The sequence below is a fragment of the Triticum aestivum genome, chromosome 1D (assembly GCF_018294505.1).
Source record: "Triticum aestivum cultivar Chinese Spring chromosome 1D, IWGSC CS RefSeq v2.1, whole genome shotgun sequence".
Lineage (NCBI taxonomy): Eukaryota > Viridiplantae > Streptophyta > Magnoliopsida > Poales > Poaceae > Triticum > Triticum aestivum.
Window position 1 is genome coordinate 489,245,247 of NC_057796.1, and position 18,720 is coordinate 489,263,966.

Below are 18,720 nucleotides of genomic sequence, written 5' to 3' on the forward strand. Positions count from 1 at the left end.
TTCATATCCGATCTAGGTGTAATACCTAGTGCATCGGGTCCAATGAAAATCTTTTGTGACAATACTTGAGCAATTGCCTTGGCAAAGGAATCCAGTTTTCACAAGAGAACCAAACACGTCAAGAGACGCTTCAATTCCATCCGCGATCAAGTCAAGGAGGGAGACATAGAGATTTGCAAAATACACACGGATCTGAATGTTGCAGACACATTGACTAAGCCTCTTCCACGAGCAAAACATGATCAGCACCAAGACTCTATGGGTGTTAGAATCATTACTATATAATCTAGATTATTGACTCCATTGCAAGTGGGAGACTGAAGGAAATATGCCCTAGAGGCAATAATAAAGTTGTTATTTATATTTCCTTATATCATGATAAATGTTTATTATTCATGCTAGAATTGTATTAACCGGAAACTTCGTACATGTGTGAATACATAGACAAACAGAGTGTCCCTGGTATGCCTCTACTTGACTAGCTCGTTAATCAAAGATGGTTAAGTTTCCTAGCCATAGACATGTGTTGTCATTTGATGAACGGGATCACATCATTAGAGAATGATGTGATGGACAAGACCCATCTGTTAGCTTAGCACTATGATCGTTTAGTTTATTGCTATTGCTTTCTTCATGACTTATACATGTTCCTCTGACTATGAGATTATGCAACTCCCGAATACCGGAGGAACAACTTGTGTGCTATCAAACGTCACAACGTAACCGGGTGATTATAAAGATGCTCTACAGGTGTCTCCGAAGGTGTTTATTGAGTTGGCATAGATCGAGATTAGGATTTCTCACTCCGAGTATCGGAGAGGTATCTCTCGGCCCTCTCGGTAATGCACATCACTATAAGCCTTGCAAGCAATGTGACTAATGAGTTAGTTGCGGGATGATGCATTACCGAACGAGTAAAGAGACTTGCCGGTAATTAGATTGAACTAGGTATGATGATATCATGATCGAATCTCGGGCAAATACCATACCGATGACAAAGGGAACAACATATGATGTTATGCGGTTTGACTGATAAAGATCTTCGTAGAATATGTAGGAGCCAATATGAGCATCCAGGTTCCGCTATTGGTTATTGATCAGAGATGTTTCTCATTCATCTCTACATAGTTCTCGAACCCGTAGGGCCCGCACGCTTAACGTTCGATGACGATTTGTCTTATGAGTTATGTGATTTGATGACCGAAGTTTGTTCGGAGTCCCGAATGAGTTCACGGACACGACGAGGAGTCTCGAAATGGTCGAGAGGTAAATATTCATATATTGGAAGGTTATATACGGACATCGGAATGGTTCCAGTAAGGTTCGGGTAATTACCGGAGTACCGGGAGGCTATCGGAAACCCCCGTGAAGTTAATGGACCTTATTGGGCTTTAGTGGAGGAGAGGAGGCAGGCCAAAGGAGGAGGGGGGCGCCCCCCTTGCCCCAATCCGAATTGGACAAGGGGAGGGGGCGCGGCCCGCCTCTTTCCTTCTCCCTCTCTCTCCCTTCCCCTTTCCCCCTCTCCGTTGGAAGGGAAGGGGAGCCGAATCCTACTAGGAATGGAGTCCTAGTAGGACTCCCCCCCCATGGCGCGCCTCCTCCTAGGTCGGCCTCCTCCTAGGCCGGCCTCCTCCTCCCCCCTCCTTTATATATGTGGGGAGGGGGGCACCCCAAAGGCACAACAGCAATCTCTTAGCCGTGTGCGGTGCCCCCCTCCACAGTTTAACACCTTGGTCATATCGTCATAGTGCTTAGGCGAAGCCCTGCGCCGGTAACTTCATCATCACCGTCACCATGCCGTCGTGCTGACGAAACACTCGCTCGTCCTCGACTGGATGAAGAGCTCGAGGGACGTCATCGTGTTGAACGTGTGCTAAACACGGAGGTGCCATACGTTCGATACTTGGATCGGTTGGATCGTGAAGACGTTCGACTACATCAACCGCGTTACTAAACGCTTCCGCTTTCGGTCTCCGAGGGTACGTGTACACACTCTCCCTGCTCGTTGCTATGCTTCTCCTAGATAGATCTTGCGTGATCGTAGGAAATTTTGAATTACTGCGTTCCCCAACAGGCACAACCCACCAGGGCACGCCCAGGTGGGTTGTGCCCACCTCGGTGGCCTCCCGCACCCCCTCTTTACCCTATAAATTCCCAAAAATCCCAAAAACCCTCTTGGTTAACCTAGATCAGAAGTTCCGCCGCCGCAAGGCTCTGTAGCCACCAAAAACCTATCTAGACCCGTTCCGACACCGTGCCGGAGGGGGGAATCATCTCCGGTGGCCATCTTCATCATCCCGGCGGCCACCACGAAGAGGAGGGAGTAGTCCACCCTCGGTGCTGAGGGTTTGTATCAGTAGATATGTGTTTAATCTCTCTCTCATGATCTATATCATGGGCTTTGTTAACATAGATGGATCATATGATGTTTCTCCCCTCTATACTCTTGTTGTGATGAATTGAATCTTTACCCTTTGAAGTTTTGTCTTGTCGGATTGAATATTTAGATATGAGAACACATGATGTATGTCTTGCGGTATGAATACTTGAGGTGACAATGGGGTATCATATTTGTTCACTTGGTGTATGTTATGGCACTCAACTTGCGGATTCCCGAGGTGACATTGGGTTAATCTATGCATATGGGTTGATGCATGTTTGTATTATCTTTTCTCTGATATAAACTTTGGGGTCTCTTTGTAGTTCTTTGTGTGGATTGAATATTATGATCATGAAGTTGTTTGATGCATATCGTAGAATCAACTCACGGATACTCGTGGTGACATTGGAGTATCCAGGTCACATTAGAGTTGGTTGATGTGTGTCATATGGTGTTATTTTAGTATGAACTCTTGATTAGATCGATCAGAAAGAATAGCTTGTGTTATTTTAGTACGAACTCTAGGATAGATTGATCGGAAAGACTAGCTTTGAGGTGGTTTCGTAACCTACAAACACTTTCTATCTTTTGTTCTCCGCTAATAGGAATTCGGGAGTGATTCTTTATTGCACTTTGAGGGATAATCATATGATCCATCTATGTTAGCACTGTTGAGATATTGCACTAGTGAAAGTATGGATCCTAGGCCTCATTTTCAAGCATTGCAATACCGTTTTTGTGCTCGTTTACTATTTGCTACCTTGATTTTTTATTTATTCAGATTATAAAAATATATTTCTACCATCCATATTACACTTTTATCACCATATCTTCGCCGAACTAGTGCAACTTTACATTTGGCCATTGTATTGGGTGTGTTGGGGACACAAGAGATTTCTTGTATTTGGTTGCAGGGTCGTTTGAGAGAGACTATCTTCATCCTATGCCACCCACAGATTGATAAACCTTAGGTCATCCACTTGAGGGAAAATTGCTACTGTCCTACAAAACTCTGCGCTTGGAGGCCCAACACATGTCTACAAGAATAAAGTTGCATAGTAGACATCATTGTCCTACAGTGTTCTTCATATTTAATCACCTTGTGAGTTTTCCCTGATACACAATGCCTTTGGTAACTTGTATTCCCTGCTTTTGTCAACCATGCTCTGCTTCCGAGCCTTAGCTATTTACTCCTGAAGTTCGTGGTATATGTTAATAGATGCCCTGATGGGTTGTTAATAGATGCCCTGATGGGTTGAACCAATGCCTTCCTTAATCTGTTTGAACCCGGAAGTTTTTCAAGGTTCATAATCCTTTGGTAATTCACCAGGTAGATCGTTGCACCCAAAAACTTTTGAGTAGAGCAGTAAATGAAAGGTTATGCATTGAAGAAGTGGAAGTCGAGCTTGAACTTTGTGTTCATGCCCATGGACACGATGTAGATCTTACCATAAAGCTTCTCTTAAATTAAATTATTCCCTTGGTATAAGTTCATCTTATATCAGGGATCTGGCCTTTCGCAATCGTGGTTCCGACCATGTTCTCCTTTAAATACCATTTCTCGTGCAAGTTTAAGCACTTGTCTTCTGCAGAGTAATACCCCAGTCCAACCTCTACTTTGATCTGTTGTCGAGTATTACCCCCTGGTATCTCGAGATTATCACGGAACTGCATAACTTCTTATGAGTTTTTCATCAAGTACTACATCCTCACTGATTCCAATTTTTCACGGGCTTTGAGTTTTTAAACACTCAAAGACACTGATAACTGAACCGAGTCCGCATTACTGTTCAACAACTCTTAGTAATCTTCTTTACTTACGAGTTTGTACCCAATCATGTCATTCCTAGCCTGTTTGGCTATATCATTATAGTGATGATTTTAACTATGCTACCTGGTCCTTATTCCCGAAGCAGCTCTTTCGGCGATGAGCTAAGCTTATGTTGATTTTCCTCAACATATCATTCCGCCTTGAGCAAAAACTTGATTGCGAGTTTGTGTCATATATGTGGTTCCAATAATGTTTCACTGCATCAGTCCTTTTGCTTGATGCAGTCGCTGTTTGTCGTGATCACCATCAACATTTTGACTCCTTCTAGGATAGCAATCAAATTCGTGATGAGAAATGCCATCCTTGCCCATCGATTAATTGTGTTATCATGGACAACATTCTTGCTTTCCCTCCAACACAAAACTTGTTCTTGTCTTGTGTTGTACCTTGAGCTCCTTGCTATCCAACTTATATTATGTTCTACCTTGAAGTATTACTATCTTTTATGTGAAGGATGTTGTGAGGATTGCTCCACCTCTTAAGAATTCTTGGTCTAGTGATACTTCTCGCCATCACATTCTTTCTTGGTCCCCGTGCTGATACTAACCGGGATACCAACAAGTGAACGGTGGTGCTTGGATTCTCTACTTGGGCAACCCTCTTGCTTTGAGGTTAATGGTCGATAGCTCATTCGTAGACTATTGGATATTGAATCACCATTCTAACATTGATCATGCTACCTAAGCCCATACTTCAGGTGCACCTTTCAACCAATGTTTAATGGAGTATGTTTTCCTTGAGTGTACCTCATTATATCATTTGATTTGACAAAGGTTATCTCCTTGTTCACATAATTTTTGGAAATCCATCTTTCAGAATTCTTGATGAATTGTCGCTGAGTTCATCAGCTAGTTCCTCATTCTCTCCTTGGTTTAATGATGAACTCATGATTCAAAACTCGCTTCCGTAGTTCATTTCCGGGGATCTTACAATGTCCTCTCGTCTATTCATGTTGCACCTTTTTCTTCTCAGGCATCCTGAGTCTGAGGTATCCTGACACCAATCAGATCTGGAACTCGGTCAGATATGATGGTTGGAACATATTCCAAGAGTTATAACATTGGACTTTATATAACCCGGTAAGGTGATGTCATGCCTCGCACACCTGGCTGGAGGACCTATTGTTATAGCTTCCTTTTTAGCAATGTTAATCATTCTTCCTTGAGAAAATCGTCAGACTTATTCTATAAGTTGATTCTGATTTATCCTTTGTGTATCCAAAGTCCGACCTTTACATGATGACGATGTCAATGCTATCCGAAGCATGCCTGTGGTACTCAAATATCAATAACAGCATTGGAAACTCAATGCTAAATTTTCTTTATCAATTATACAAACACCGTTGTATGGGCAATATCATGAACTTCCTATCCCCTTACCTAAATGGTTTTCTACTTTCTATCCTGTCATGGATATCATGCTCTACTTTTCCTTGGGAAGGATATACCCCTAGAATATGTGTTTCAACAGATTTTCCTTTCCATTGTTTTATTTAACCTTTCTTGTAATCTGACTTAGCTAAGTAGTGATAATTCCCTACTTAGGTAAGCACCTCATTGTACCACCCTGTCAGTAAGACCTTGTTAATTTTGTTGATGGCATGCCGGTAACCACCGATGGACGAGAACTTTGCCTATTGGTCTGCCTCGTTCAACGAGAAGGAAAATAGTTCTCTTTGTCCCTCGCCCTTGGTACCGACGTTGTGGCCGCCATAACTGAAAGGCTACCCCTGACATGCCTAGCTATCATGACCGTGCAAGATATCACCGCTCCTTCTACTTTTAACCCACATGGTGGGCCCATAACCCACAGTTCCATAGGATCGAAACCTGACTTTCCTATACACCCCTATTCCCAAGGCAGTTCCTCATGCGAGGCCTCGTATGTAATTCCCGAGCCACGTTCCGTGTGATCATCAATTCTGTTATTAAACACAATACCTATTCCCGTTGCTCTGAGCCCCTTTCACACTCTGTTTCAGGCAACGAATGATTGTCTCCCACTTGAAACTTCTTATGGTACCTTCTTACTTGGCTCTCGATGTGTTTCGTTTGTTCAACTTGAGAGATACTCATGTGTTCATTCCTGGGATAACCCTAGATTATTTCCCCTTATACCATTCTATCATTGTAGAGCAGCCCCTTACCTATTCGTAAGTATGACAGAGTTCCCGAAGAAAGGATGCTGACATCATCATCATGACCTGAAGCAGAGAAATGAAGAAATCAACAAAAGTGTCCAACTCTTCAAGAAAAGCAACCATGACCGGGAACACTCGCTAGAATTTCGTAGCCAGAACCTTCCCCCTTTACCCCCACCTCTTAAATCTCGGGACGAGATTTTTGTAGTGGAGGAGAATTGTGACGCCTAGATAATTAAGCTACAGTAATACCCTGCTAATGATACCACGTCACCTCGGTTACTGTTACTAATCTCACATTAGTTGGAAACCGATCCAAATTCAAAATTGAATTAAAGGCAAACATCAAAAGTTTTCAAATTTTAAAACTAAATTGTTCGGATTGTGACAAATAAATCGCAAGTATTTGTGGTGAAGAAACCCCACTTTTATAAAATGGTTAAATACTCTAAGGTGAATAAAACAGTAGCAAAAACAAATATTTAAATGCTTTTATTATTAATAAAATACTAAACTAAATGGTTGGGGTAAAACCTTTTGGTTGCAGTGAGTTTTGTATTATTACTAATTTGGGGATCATTTTAAATATTAAGTAAAAACTGAACAGAAAATAAAGTAAAATAAAAACAAACCAAAGAATAAATAAAAAGAAAAGAACAAGACAGGAAATTAATAAAAAGAAAAAGGAAATCCCCCCCACTGGACCAACCGGCCCAGCCGGCCAGCCCACTGGCCAGGCCAACCCACCTAACCCCTATACCCTCCAGCCCACCCCCGCAAACCCCCCTCGCTACCAGAAACCCTAACCGACACTCCCACTCACCCCCCGCCCCCACATCGCTCTCTCCCCCTCCCCAATCCAGATCCGGATTGGGGGACGAACCACGAGGCCAACGCCTCGCCACCTCCTGCACGCCAACGCCACCGCCACCGGAGCCACCTCGCCGGACGACCTTCCCGTCTTCGTCAACGCATGTCGTCCCTGTCCTCCTCCGATCCCCGAGCCCCGCTGCCTTGTCCCTACGCCCCGCGGTGAGGCCCCGGCCTCTCCTTCTCTCCCCGTCCCTGTCACCCGCTCGCTCCCTCGCGCCGCCCGCGCTGTCCACGCCTCACGCCTGGCCGCGCCTTGCTGCTCGTCGTGGCCGCCAGCTGCTGCGCAATGCGCCCCTCCCTGGTGCTCCTCTACCTCCCGCCGACCCCCTGCACCTCCCTATACCACCAGAACTGCGTCGCGCGCGCACCTCGGCTCACCGTCGCACCAGCACCTGCGCGCCCGCGCGCACGCGCTCGCCGCCTCCGCTCGGGACCGACTGCTGTCGGTGTCAAAACCGGCCGATCTCGGGTAGGGGTCCCGAACTGTGCGTCTAAAGATCGAAGGTTACAGGAGGCAAAGGGGACACGATGTTTACCCAGGTTCGGGCCCTCTTAATGCAGGTAAAACCCTACTTCCTGCTTGATTGACTTTGATGAGTATAGGGGTTACAAGAGTTGATCTACCTCGAGATCGTGATGGCCAAACCCTAGATGTCTAGGCTATGCGAATTCTGATAGCCTCTACGGACTAAACCCTCTGGTTTATATAGACACCGGAGGGGTACAAAGGCGGTTTACAAGGGAAGGAAACAATACATCCGGACTCCAATCTTGCCCTGCACGCATCTAGGATCCCTATCCAAGCACGGGGAATAATCTTCCATTCTATCTTTACGGCCCATCAGCCCGGCCCATGCTTGAATAGGTCGGACACCTAAGGACCCCCGGATCCAGGTCTCCCTCAGTTGCCCCTGAACTTGCCTTCAATGACGACATAGTATCCGGCTTATGTCTTCGGCTTTGCAAGGTGGGTTCTTCATTATACTTCGAACCAATGATAGTCTGGCTCTGACCCTTATGTTCTGTCTTTATGATTCCCTCCTATTGTCGCTTCGATTTCCACGCGTCGGGCGAATACGAATGGTCCATGACTTTTTGCAAATAAGACCCTTTCCATGCTCAGGTGGCTCCTATATAAGGAGATTAGATCCCCAAATGTCATCTCTCATTGCGCAAAGACAAGTCGTCACAATTAGCTACGAAAAAACTTTCCATCATGGCCAGTGCCCCAGGCTCCTCTTCGAGCCCCATGGCCCTCAAGAGGGCGATTAGTAGAGTTGCTCCCTTCCTCATCTTCAGCTGAACCGACTCCAGACGTAGGGCTATCTCCCCCTCACAGATCTAGTCTCCGTTCGGGCAGGATTAGCCTCAATCGGCAACGACGTGATGGCTGAAAATTTCCCCAACCCCAATGAGGAAAGGGTGTGCTTCATCCCATTCCTATTGCGGGGCCTAAGATTTCCAATCCATCCCTTCCTTAGCGGTCTATTGGAATTTTACGGCATCCAACTGCACAACCTTACCCCAGGTTCAATTCTGCACATCTCAAGTTCCGTTACCCTCTGCGAGCTGTTCTAGGCATCGAGGCCCATTTTAAACTATGGAGGAAGTTCTTTTGCCTCATTCCCCGCCATCGAGGAGGCTCCATATTTGAAGTGGGCGGTGCCGAAGTATGGCGTATAGCCAGATCTGGATACCTCATAGGAACTCCCAAAGAGGTATACTCACAATGGTCTTCGGAATGATTCTATATGGATGACGTCCAACTGCCGGACCCAGTTCGGCGCGGACTTCCTGAATTTTCCAGCGCTCCTTTAAAGAAGCGGTTCAACTGGCGTCCCCGAAGTCCCAAGGAGGAGGACAACACGAAAATCAACAGGTTGGTCAGCAAGGTCAAATTACTAGCCCATACCAAGCTCTTGATAATCGAGGTTATGGCTATCGCAATAAAGAGGTGTGTCCAGCCTCTTCAATCCAGAGTAACTCCCTTATGGTGTTACAACGGAGAAGATGACGCGTCCCATTACAGACGCAAGGGTCCAGATACCCCTGTCGAACTGGCCACAATTTTGGCCGAACTGTATAAGGGTGAAAAAGAGCATTTCCTCCGCATAAATTGCCGGGAGGGCTATTCCATGTATAATCCCATTGAATGGGTAAGATTTTGATTGCCCGTGCTACCTTATAGCTGGCACAGAATGCTAATCCAGTTTGTTCTATATTAAAACAGTCTTGGCGGAAGATGACCGAGGATGTTCACTGTCCTGCCCCGCGGCCAGAGGATCATAGTCGCGATGAAGATCCTGGCTTTTGCGAGGATCCGAATATCTACACAGAGTTTGATGATGGGGTATTTTATCAAGCGAGCCTTGATGGCTCAGGAGTGGCTATCACCACCTTTATCCCCTCTACATCATAAGTATTCGGAAGATTCTTTAAAAGGAAAACCCTGCTTGCACCCTTGTCCATTATACTGATCCGAACTTCAACAGGATCGGCGCTCGGCGGACCGTACCCCCTCAGGAGTGGCACCTACACAGGGTATTCGTTCAAAACGAAAGGGGACCAGTGTTGCAGAAACCTCATAGTCTTCCAAGAGGTATGTCCGGTTAATACATGCCTGGGTACGAGTCCAGATTGTTTAAAGTCTCCTTTTATCCTTAATGTCACGAGAAACACGTGGCAAACGATGGGAAAACGGTGGGAATGTCCGCTAATCTGGTGCCAGACCCGCCAACTAGGACTTGGGCTAATGCAATGCCAGTTCTGCCGCCTCATGAGGATTTGAACGACGTATCTGTCACGAATTCCGAAGTGGAGAGCGTGATGAATCACCGTCGATTGAAAGAGGCCATGCGCACTCCGGCCCTTTCCGAGCAAGAATTTACCGCACTAAGCTCGGTGGATGCATATATCCCAGTCGCTCGAGACAGACTTACCGGAGTCACGCAGTTATTCTCAACGAATATACAGGTAAAAGTTTAACCAATTTTGATAGTCATATGCCAGTAGCCCTCAAGACTTGAAGAGGTGAGGTAGACCGATTTAAGGATCGATATGACCCGTAGGTTCTCAAACAGAAGTATACGACACTATCCCAGGAGCTGAATGCCGTCACCGCCGAACTGGCGGAAATGAAAAAGGCCGCAATGAACACTTCTGGGAGGAAAACCCATGAGGAGGAAAAAGACAAACAAACCAATGAAATAGACAGCTTAAAGGCTCAGCTATCAGCCGCGCAGAAAGAAAATGAGATGCTGAAGGGCGGCATGCTCGGTATGTCTTCCTTCATTGTTAAACCACCCTAAGGGCTCATGTTTAGTCCATAATTTGGAATGTCATGACTCTGTTGTTACATGTCAGTTAACTGGTCGACCAGGGGAAGAAGTATCCAGATTTCAAGGCGACGTGCTGAAGGAATTGTCCGTGGTACATGCTCGGGCCCGGAAAGCCATGAGTAATATGGTCAAGGCATTATGGCCAGCCGATACTCCTCCAAAGAGTATAGAGGGCTTGGAAAACCTGTTCAGAGGTGCCCGACGCTGGTTTGAGCTATCGAAGACATCCGCCTATCATGAAGGCGCACGAGAAGCCTGGGCCAAGGTAAAAACACGTTTTACCAAGCTAGATCCAAATCGTATGGCCCGAGTGGGACCACAGGGACCAGACAAGGAAGAAATTCCAATGAATTTGGTGTATGACCAAGTAATGATCGTTGTGAAGTATTCGCAGGAAGACTGTAGTTTAGACAGTATTATAGATGGAATAGATAAGGAATAGGTAGTTGATTCAATATATTAATGTACTTTATGATCAACCTGTACCTTTGTCCGAACACATGGAAAGTTTGTCATCGCAGGCTTTCGGCTTTAACCTCCGAACCAAAAATGGTGGAGTGTTTCCGGATACTATTCGGAATGGAAGGAAGCATTCACTATGTCTAGAAATCAGGCAACTGAGTCGTAGTGCTCGAACAGACAAAAATTCCAGTTCGGGGTGTATGTTATATTACATATGTAACAAACGTCTTCCAAGTCAAAAAGTTCCGTTAAGAGTTCCTTTCCTTGGGACGGCATACTGTAATTGTGCGTGCTTGGACGTTGGTGCGTACGACGGAAAAAAAATTCCCGCAGTGTTAGAGCGGTTACAATAATTTAACAATCGGTCGTTTGGTTGCCGACCAATTATTCTCTTAAGAACGCTAGCTTTCGGCTTCACCCGTCTGAGGTACATGTCCGGATAACCCGGTTGTAACAATCGCAGAGGTGCTCCCTGTACGCCCTAGCCAAACAATCGGGAACGTAGGGCATAAACATAGGAGCAAGGCAACCCATCTTGGCAAAAACTTAAGTCATAGAGGTACATATAATGGCAAAAAGGGTGTATATAAATGACACATATATTGTGAGCTCTAGGCTTGGAATAATAGTAACCTTCGGTTAAAGAAGCCCCCAGTCATGGTGGGGTGTATACATTTTAGGATGTGTACCCCTCCAGTGTTCGGCTTATCCGAACACATCCTGGTAATCATATAAAAACGAGAAAACAAAAAATGAAATGAAGAGGAGAAAAAGGAACGAAAAAGAAATATGGTCAAACTTATACGTAGAATCTTTGGAGCCGAGCAGCGTTCCATGGATTCGGCTCTAGGCGGTTATCCGATGCATTGCGAAGGCGATAGGCTCCTCCTGTGAGAACTTCATCTATAATGAAGGGACCCTCCCATTTTGGTTTGAGTTTGTCCTTCTTCTTGTCTGGGAGGTGTAAAACGAGTTCACCGACATTATAAGTCTTGGCCCGCACTTCTGTGCTTTGGTATCTCTGAGCCTGTTGTTGATAGAATGCGGAACGGGCTTTTGCAATATCGCACTCCTCCTCCAGGCCGTCTAGGTCGTCCTGCCGATTGAGCTTGGCTTCTCTTTCTTCATACATGCGCACTCGAGGTGAGTCATGAATAATGTCGCAGGGCAAAACAGCCTCTGCGCCGTACACCATGAAAAAGGGTGTGTATTCGGTCGTGTGATTGGGCGTGGTGCGCAATCCCCAGAGTACGGAATCAAGTACCTCGACCCAGTGTTTATCGTACTCCTGTAGGGATCGCACTAGTCTGGGTTTAATGCCACTGATTATCAGCCATTAGCCCATTTGACCTGACCGTTTGTTTGAGGGTGATATACGGAGGAGTGATGTCTACTACACAACTTTATTCTTGAAGACACGTGTTGGGCCTCCAAGCGCAGAGTTTTGTAGGACAGTGGCAATTTTCCCTCAAGTGGATGACCTAAGGTTTATCAATCCGTGAGAGGTGTAGGATGAAGATGGACTATATCAAACGAGCCTGCAATCAAATACAAGAAATCTCTTGTGTCCCCAACACACCCAATACAATGGTAATTTGTATAGGTGCACTAGTTTGGCGAAGAGATGGTGATAAAAGTGTAATATGGATGGTAGAAATATATTTTTATAATCTAAATAAATAAAAACAGCCAGGTAGCAAATAGTAAACGGGCACAAAAACGGTATTGCAATGCTTGAAAATGAGGCCTAGGGTCCGTACTTTCGATAGTCTAATCTCTCAACAGTGCTAATATAATTGGATCATATAACCACCCCTCAAAGTGCGATGAAGAATCACTCCAAAGTTCCTATCTAGCGGAGAACATAAGAAGAAATCGTTTGTAGGGTACGAAACCACCTCGAATTCTTTTCGATCGACCTATCCAAGAGTTCGTACTAAAATAACACCAAATAATTTCAGATTCATAATACTCAATCCAACACAATGAACTTCAAAGAGTGCCCCAAGATTTCTACTGGAGAATCCAAGACAAGAACGTGCATCAACCCCTATGCGTAGATTACCCCAATGTCACCTCAGGAATCCGCGAGTTGAGTGCCAAAACATATATCAAGTGAATCAAAATAATACCCCATTGTCACCACGAGTATTCATTTGCAAGACATATATCAAGTGCTCTCAAATCCATAAAAGTATTCAATCCGATAAAACGAATCTCAAAGGGAAAACTCAATTCATCACAAGATAGAGAGGAGAAAATACCATATGCTCTGACTATATTAACAAAGCACGTGATACATCAAGATCGTGACATCTCAATAACACGAGAGAGAGAGAGAGAGATTAAACACATAGCTACTGGTACAAACCCTCAACCCCGAGGGTGGACTACTCCCTCCTCATCGTGGTGGCCGCCAGGATGATGAAGATGGCAACTGGAGATAATTCCCCCCTCCGGCAGGGTGCCGGAATGGGGTCTAGATTGGTTTTCGGTGGCTACAGAGGACTGTGGCGGCAGAACTTCTGATCTAGGTTAACCCCCGATGGTTTCTCTATTTATTGGATGTTTTGGCGTTGGTTTCATGCTAAGATGGGCCTCTAGGTGAGCACAACCCACCGGGGCAAGCCAGGCCGATTAGGTGCGCCCTGGTGGGTTGTGCCCTCCTCGTGGCTCTTCTGACCCTCCCATGAAGCTTCGGGGGTCTCTTTTGTTCCCAAAAAATCGTCAAAAAGTTTCAGCTCATTTCGAGAACTTTCATTTCTGGACAAAAAACAACACCACGACAGTTCTGCTGAAAACAGCGTCAGTCTGGGTTAGTTCCATGTAACTCATACCAAAACCATATAAAATTGTTGTAAACATGGCATGAATACTTCATAAATTATAGATACGTTGGAGACGTATCTGCATCCCCAAGCTTAATTCCTACTCGCCCCCGAGTAGGTAAATGATAAAAAATAATAATTTATGAAGTGTGAATGCTAGCAAAGTGCATAAGTTCGATCAATGATAATTTCAATCACTTTTCCTAGCATCATAACAGCTACTCTTTCTCATAAAACTTACCATGATAAAGTAGCAATTTAAAACGGAATTTTTGTTGTGGAATGCTACCAACCATATTCATCATATACTCTTTTCTTTTGTAGCAAGGACATTTATGATTCAAAGCAATAGTCTAGTTTTGGCAGGAGGACTTAAATACTCAAGCATACCAACAAGCAACCATGTCTTTCAAAATATCAACACTAAAATAAGTTATCCCTAGCCCATCATGCTCAATCATTGATCCATTCATGAAACACACTCGCATATTAACTATACCCAATGCTCAAGTACGATCATAGTGCCTCCTAGTTGGTGCTTTATAAGATAAGATGGAGACTTTAATTAAAAATAAAAATTGCATAAAGTAAAAGAAAGGCCCTTCGCAGAGGGAAGTAGGGATTTATAGAGGTGCCAGAGCTCAAAGCAAAAATTGAGAGATAAAAACATTTTGAGAGGCATACTTTTCCCACCAACAAAAAGGACTTAGAGCTCCCAACACTTTCCATGCTAGATATATCATAGGCGGTTCGCAAACAGAAAATAAAGTTCATTCCTTTTTCCACCATACTTTCACTTTCCATGGCTAACCGTATCCACGGGTGCCCTCCATACCAACACTTTCAAAGGAATTTATTATTTGACAACATAAAGTAAATTCATTTTTCATTTCGGGACTGGGCATCCCTGATACCTTTCCCTTACTCTCGTGCAATGACAAGTGAATAAACAGTCATCGTGAGAATAACACATCTAGCATGGAATATATTGGCCACCCCTCACCGCCTCGCGAGCGATACGAGCACACAAAAGAGAAATTTATTTTGAAAATTGGAGATGGCACATACAAATTTTCTTAGAACGGCAAAAGAATACCGCATATAGGTAGGTATGGTGGACTCATGTGGCAAAACTGGTTTAAAGGATTTTGGATGCACAAGTGGTGATCATACTTAGTGCCAAAATTAAGGCTAGCAAAAGATTGAGAAGCGACCAACCAAGAAACGAATAATCTCATAAGCGAGCATTGAGCATAATTAACACCGAATAATGCACCACAAGTAGGATGTAATTTCATTGCACAACTATTGACTTTCGTGCTTGCATAGGTGAATCACAAATCTTAACACCAATATTCTTACTAAAGCGTAATTACTCATTAACATGACTCACATATCACATCATCATATCTCAAAACTATTAGAGGAATCAAGTTTATTTTGTCCAATGATCTTCATGAAAGTTTATATTATATCCTTCTTGGATATCTATCACTTTGGAACTAATTTTCATGTGTTGCTTTTGATAAGCTCAAACCAATATAAGTGAAGATCATGAGCATAATGTTTCTTTCTGTCAAATTAATTTAAGTGAAGCAAGAGAAAATTTCTTCAAAAATGCTAAAGTACACCGTGCTCAAAAAGATATAAGTGAAGAACTAGAGCAATTCCAAAGAAAAGACATTCGTTGACGGGATGTGAGTGCCGCTTACTTAGCCTCCCTGGCAACTATTTGAGGACTCTATTTTATTTAAAAACTTTCATATCTAAGTATTTTATTAATACAGTAAGAAAAAAAATGCAATTCCAAGAATAGCACACATCATGTGAAGAAGCAAAAACTTAGGCTCCACCGATACTAAGCGGTAATTGTTGAAGAAGAAAGGTGGGATGCCTACCGGGGCATCCCCGAGCTTAGATGCTTGAGGCTTCTCGAAATATTATTTTGGTGTGCCTTGCGCATCCCCAAGCTTGAGCTATTGTGTCTCCTTATGTAACATCCCAAATTTTCAATCTGGAATGTTATACATAGATCATTCATGCATATCATATTCTTGCTTTGCGATCCTAGAAATTCTAAGCAACTCAAGGACCCACGGAGAGAGTTGGGGATTTCACCGTTTTCATATTTTAATTTTCACAAATATCGAAAAGAGGATCATTTTGGTTTTAATTGTTTTTCTCTCTGAAAATATTTCATATGAAAAATATATGACAGGAGATAATATGAATTCTCCAAAATAAATTAAATATTGGAGGTAAACTATTAAAATCAAATAAATATTTTTATTTGGATTTTACCGCTGTTTTATTTGAATTAGAAAAAATGCATTTTTCAAAATTGCATTTTAGGCCAAGAAAATGTTCACTTTGTTCTAAATATTCTATTTAGATGGTGAAAATTTGTTGTGGTATTTTTAGATTTTTATTTTATTTTCTAGGATTTTTCCGGCGGAAACTGTTTTTTTAAGTTAACCGACCTAACGGGCCATGCCTGAGCCGGACTCTGGCCGGCCAGGCTTTATAAGATGGCCCAGCCAGCCCCTCCCCACCAGCCCGAGTCGCCGCCCCCGCGCCCTAACCCTAGCCGCGCCGCGCCGCCGCCGCCACCCGCGCCTCCTCCGTGCTGCCACCGCCATTGTCGCCGAACGCCGCCGCCACGCCGGATCTCGCCGGAACTGCCGCCGTTTACCCGCCCGTTGACCGGTCGGGTTTTCTTCTGTTAACCCCTTTTTTTTAGTTTCGCGGTTTATTGTTTTAGATCGGTTCGGTTCGGTTTACGTTCGGCTTATTTATTTAGCGGACGTTTGTTCGTTCTAACGAATGCTTTTTATTTTATTTTTCGGCCAGGGACCTATCCGCGATTACTTTTATCGCAGATTAGCCCCTGATCTTCAATCGTTCACCGTGTCTTAACCGTTTGTCCAAATCTAGTGAAACCAGCGCCAAAATCTTCGTCTCGAAACCCTCTTTCTGTTTAATCAACTTAAACAAGGTTTTGACAATTTTAAAATTTGGTTTCAAGCAGATTTGAATTCGAAGTTCTTTTGACCGTAGTTTCAGTTCCGTAGCTCCGATTTGATTGATTCTTTTTGCGGATCGAATCTCTTCAGTTGGGTTTTCAGATTTGATCTTCTTATTTGAGCTTTACCTGTGCATCTATGACTGAGTGCTTATGTATGCTATTGTTTGTTTGCGTAGAATTCCCGGAGTGCGAAGTGTGATACTACGAGTCACTAGGTTTTGCAGATCGTCAGCAAGGCAAGTAACACATTGACCATACTATTTTCATACCTAGGTTTTATGCATTTCAATCCTCAAACACTGCATGATAGGGATGTGCTTAACTTGTGGGTATTGGAAAGTAGATGATGAGGTAGAACCTATTGCCTTGTTTATTATCAAACCCTGGGAGTTACTTCTACGTTATGCTTATATTGCCATGCTATGCTCGTAGACGTGGTTTGGGTGAGTGAATCCATGACAGATGTGAGATTGTTACTTAATGGTTCAACTTAAGGTGGCTACTTTAATACACATCTAGGTGGATTGCTTGTATTGGGCACCTGGAGAATCCAGTGTTGTCCTAGGATATCCCGGAGTACCCGTGTGATCATCCTATGGTCCGCCACCCAGGCTCAAAGGGATCGTAAGATTATTTATGCTAGAAACTTCCGTGTGCAGCCACAAGCTATTATGGGCTCTAGCATAGTTGAGTATGTTGCATGACCTCTTTTAGTGGTAGGCTAGCAGATGTAGGGAAAAGTAGGTGTAACTGTCTACCCAGAGTAAAGAGTTAATGTTTCTCAAAGACTGTGTCTCGGTCATCCATTTCTCAAACTCCATGTAGTGCGAGAATTCCAATGGAGAAGATCGAGTCCTGTGGGGAAAAGTGCGGAAACCTCTGCGGAGTGTACAAACTAATCATGGTTAGCTGTGTCCCCGGTTATGGACATCTTGAGTATCTGGTTCTTGGATTATCATATAGATCTCATCACTCTAAATTAATTTGTTGGGTTGATAATTACTTTTAATTGGGATTGAGTTGGAGGTACCTTCTCAATGTTGTTCAACTACCATGATAGTTAAGTAAAATATATTCCTTTGATGTAGGGAAAATTGTCTTTTCGTAAAACATTTTAACCATAGAGCCTCCATCAGCCCTATATGCATGTAGTGATAGCATTTATTCTGTTCATTGCTCTATTGGGTTACTATGCCAGCATATTCCATGTGCTGACCCGTTTTCGGGCTGCAACGTATTATGTTGCAGACTTTTCAGACGATGAGTAAGGTGCGCTAGGTCATTGTCGTGCACTGAGCTATGCCGTTGGAGTTGATGGACTCACTTTATCTTCCAAGCCTTCTGCTGTTATCTTTTAGATGGCCTTAAGCCATATTTATTGTAATAAGTTCTCTTTTTTGAGACATTCGATGTAATAAGTGTGTGATTGCACTCTGTTATAAATCCTTCAAGTACTGTGTGTATCAGCATTACCGATCCAGGGATGACACTTATACATAGAGATTTGACCGTCTAATGTCGGATCGCTACAAGATGGTATCAGAGCACACGCTGACTGTAGGACACGACCACTAAGACAAGCCATAGATCACTCTTTTCTACTCATTTTTGACTCCTCTCCACCTTCCACTCTATAGGATGACGGACCCAAGGAACCAGTTTGCACAACCGGATGAAGACACACCTTTTCGATGACACTTGAAGGAAGTCACTAAGTACCTGAACATCGGAATACCAAGCTTCACCGGGACCTACATCACAACTATGCCAGAAGAAGAGCATTGGAAGATTCGAGTTCATGTTCCAGGAAGGACATTCACGCCAATCACTGAACCTATAGTGC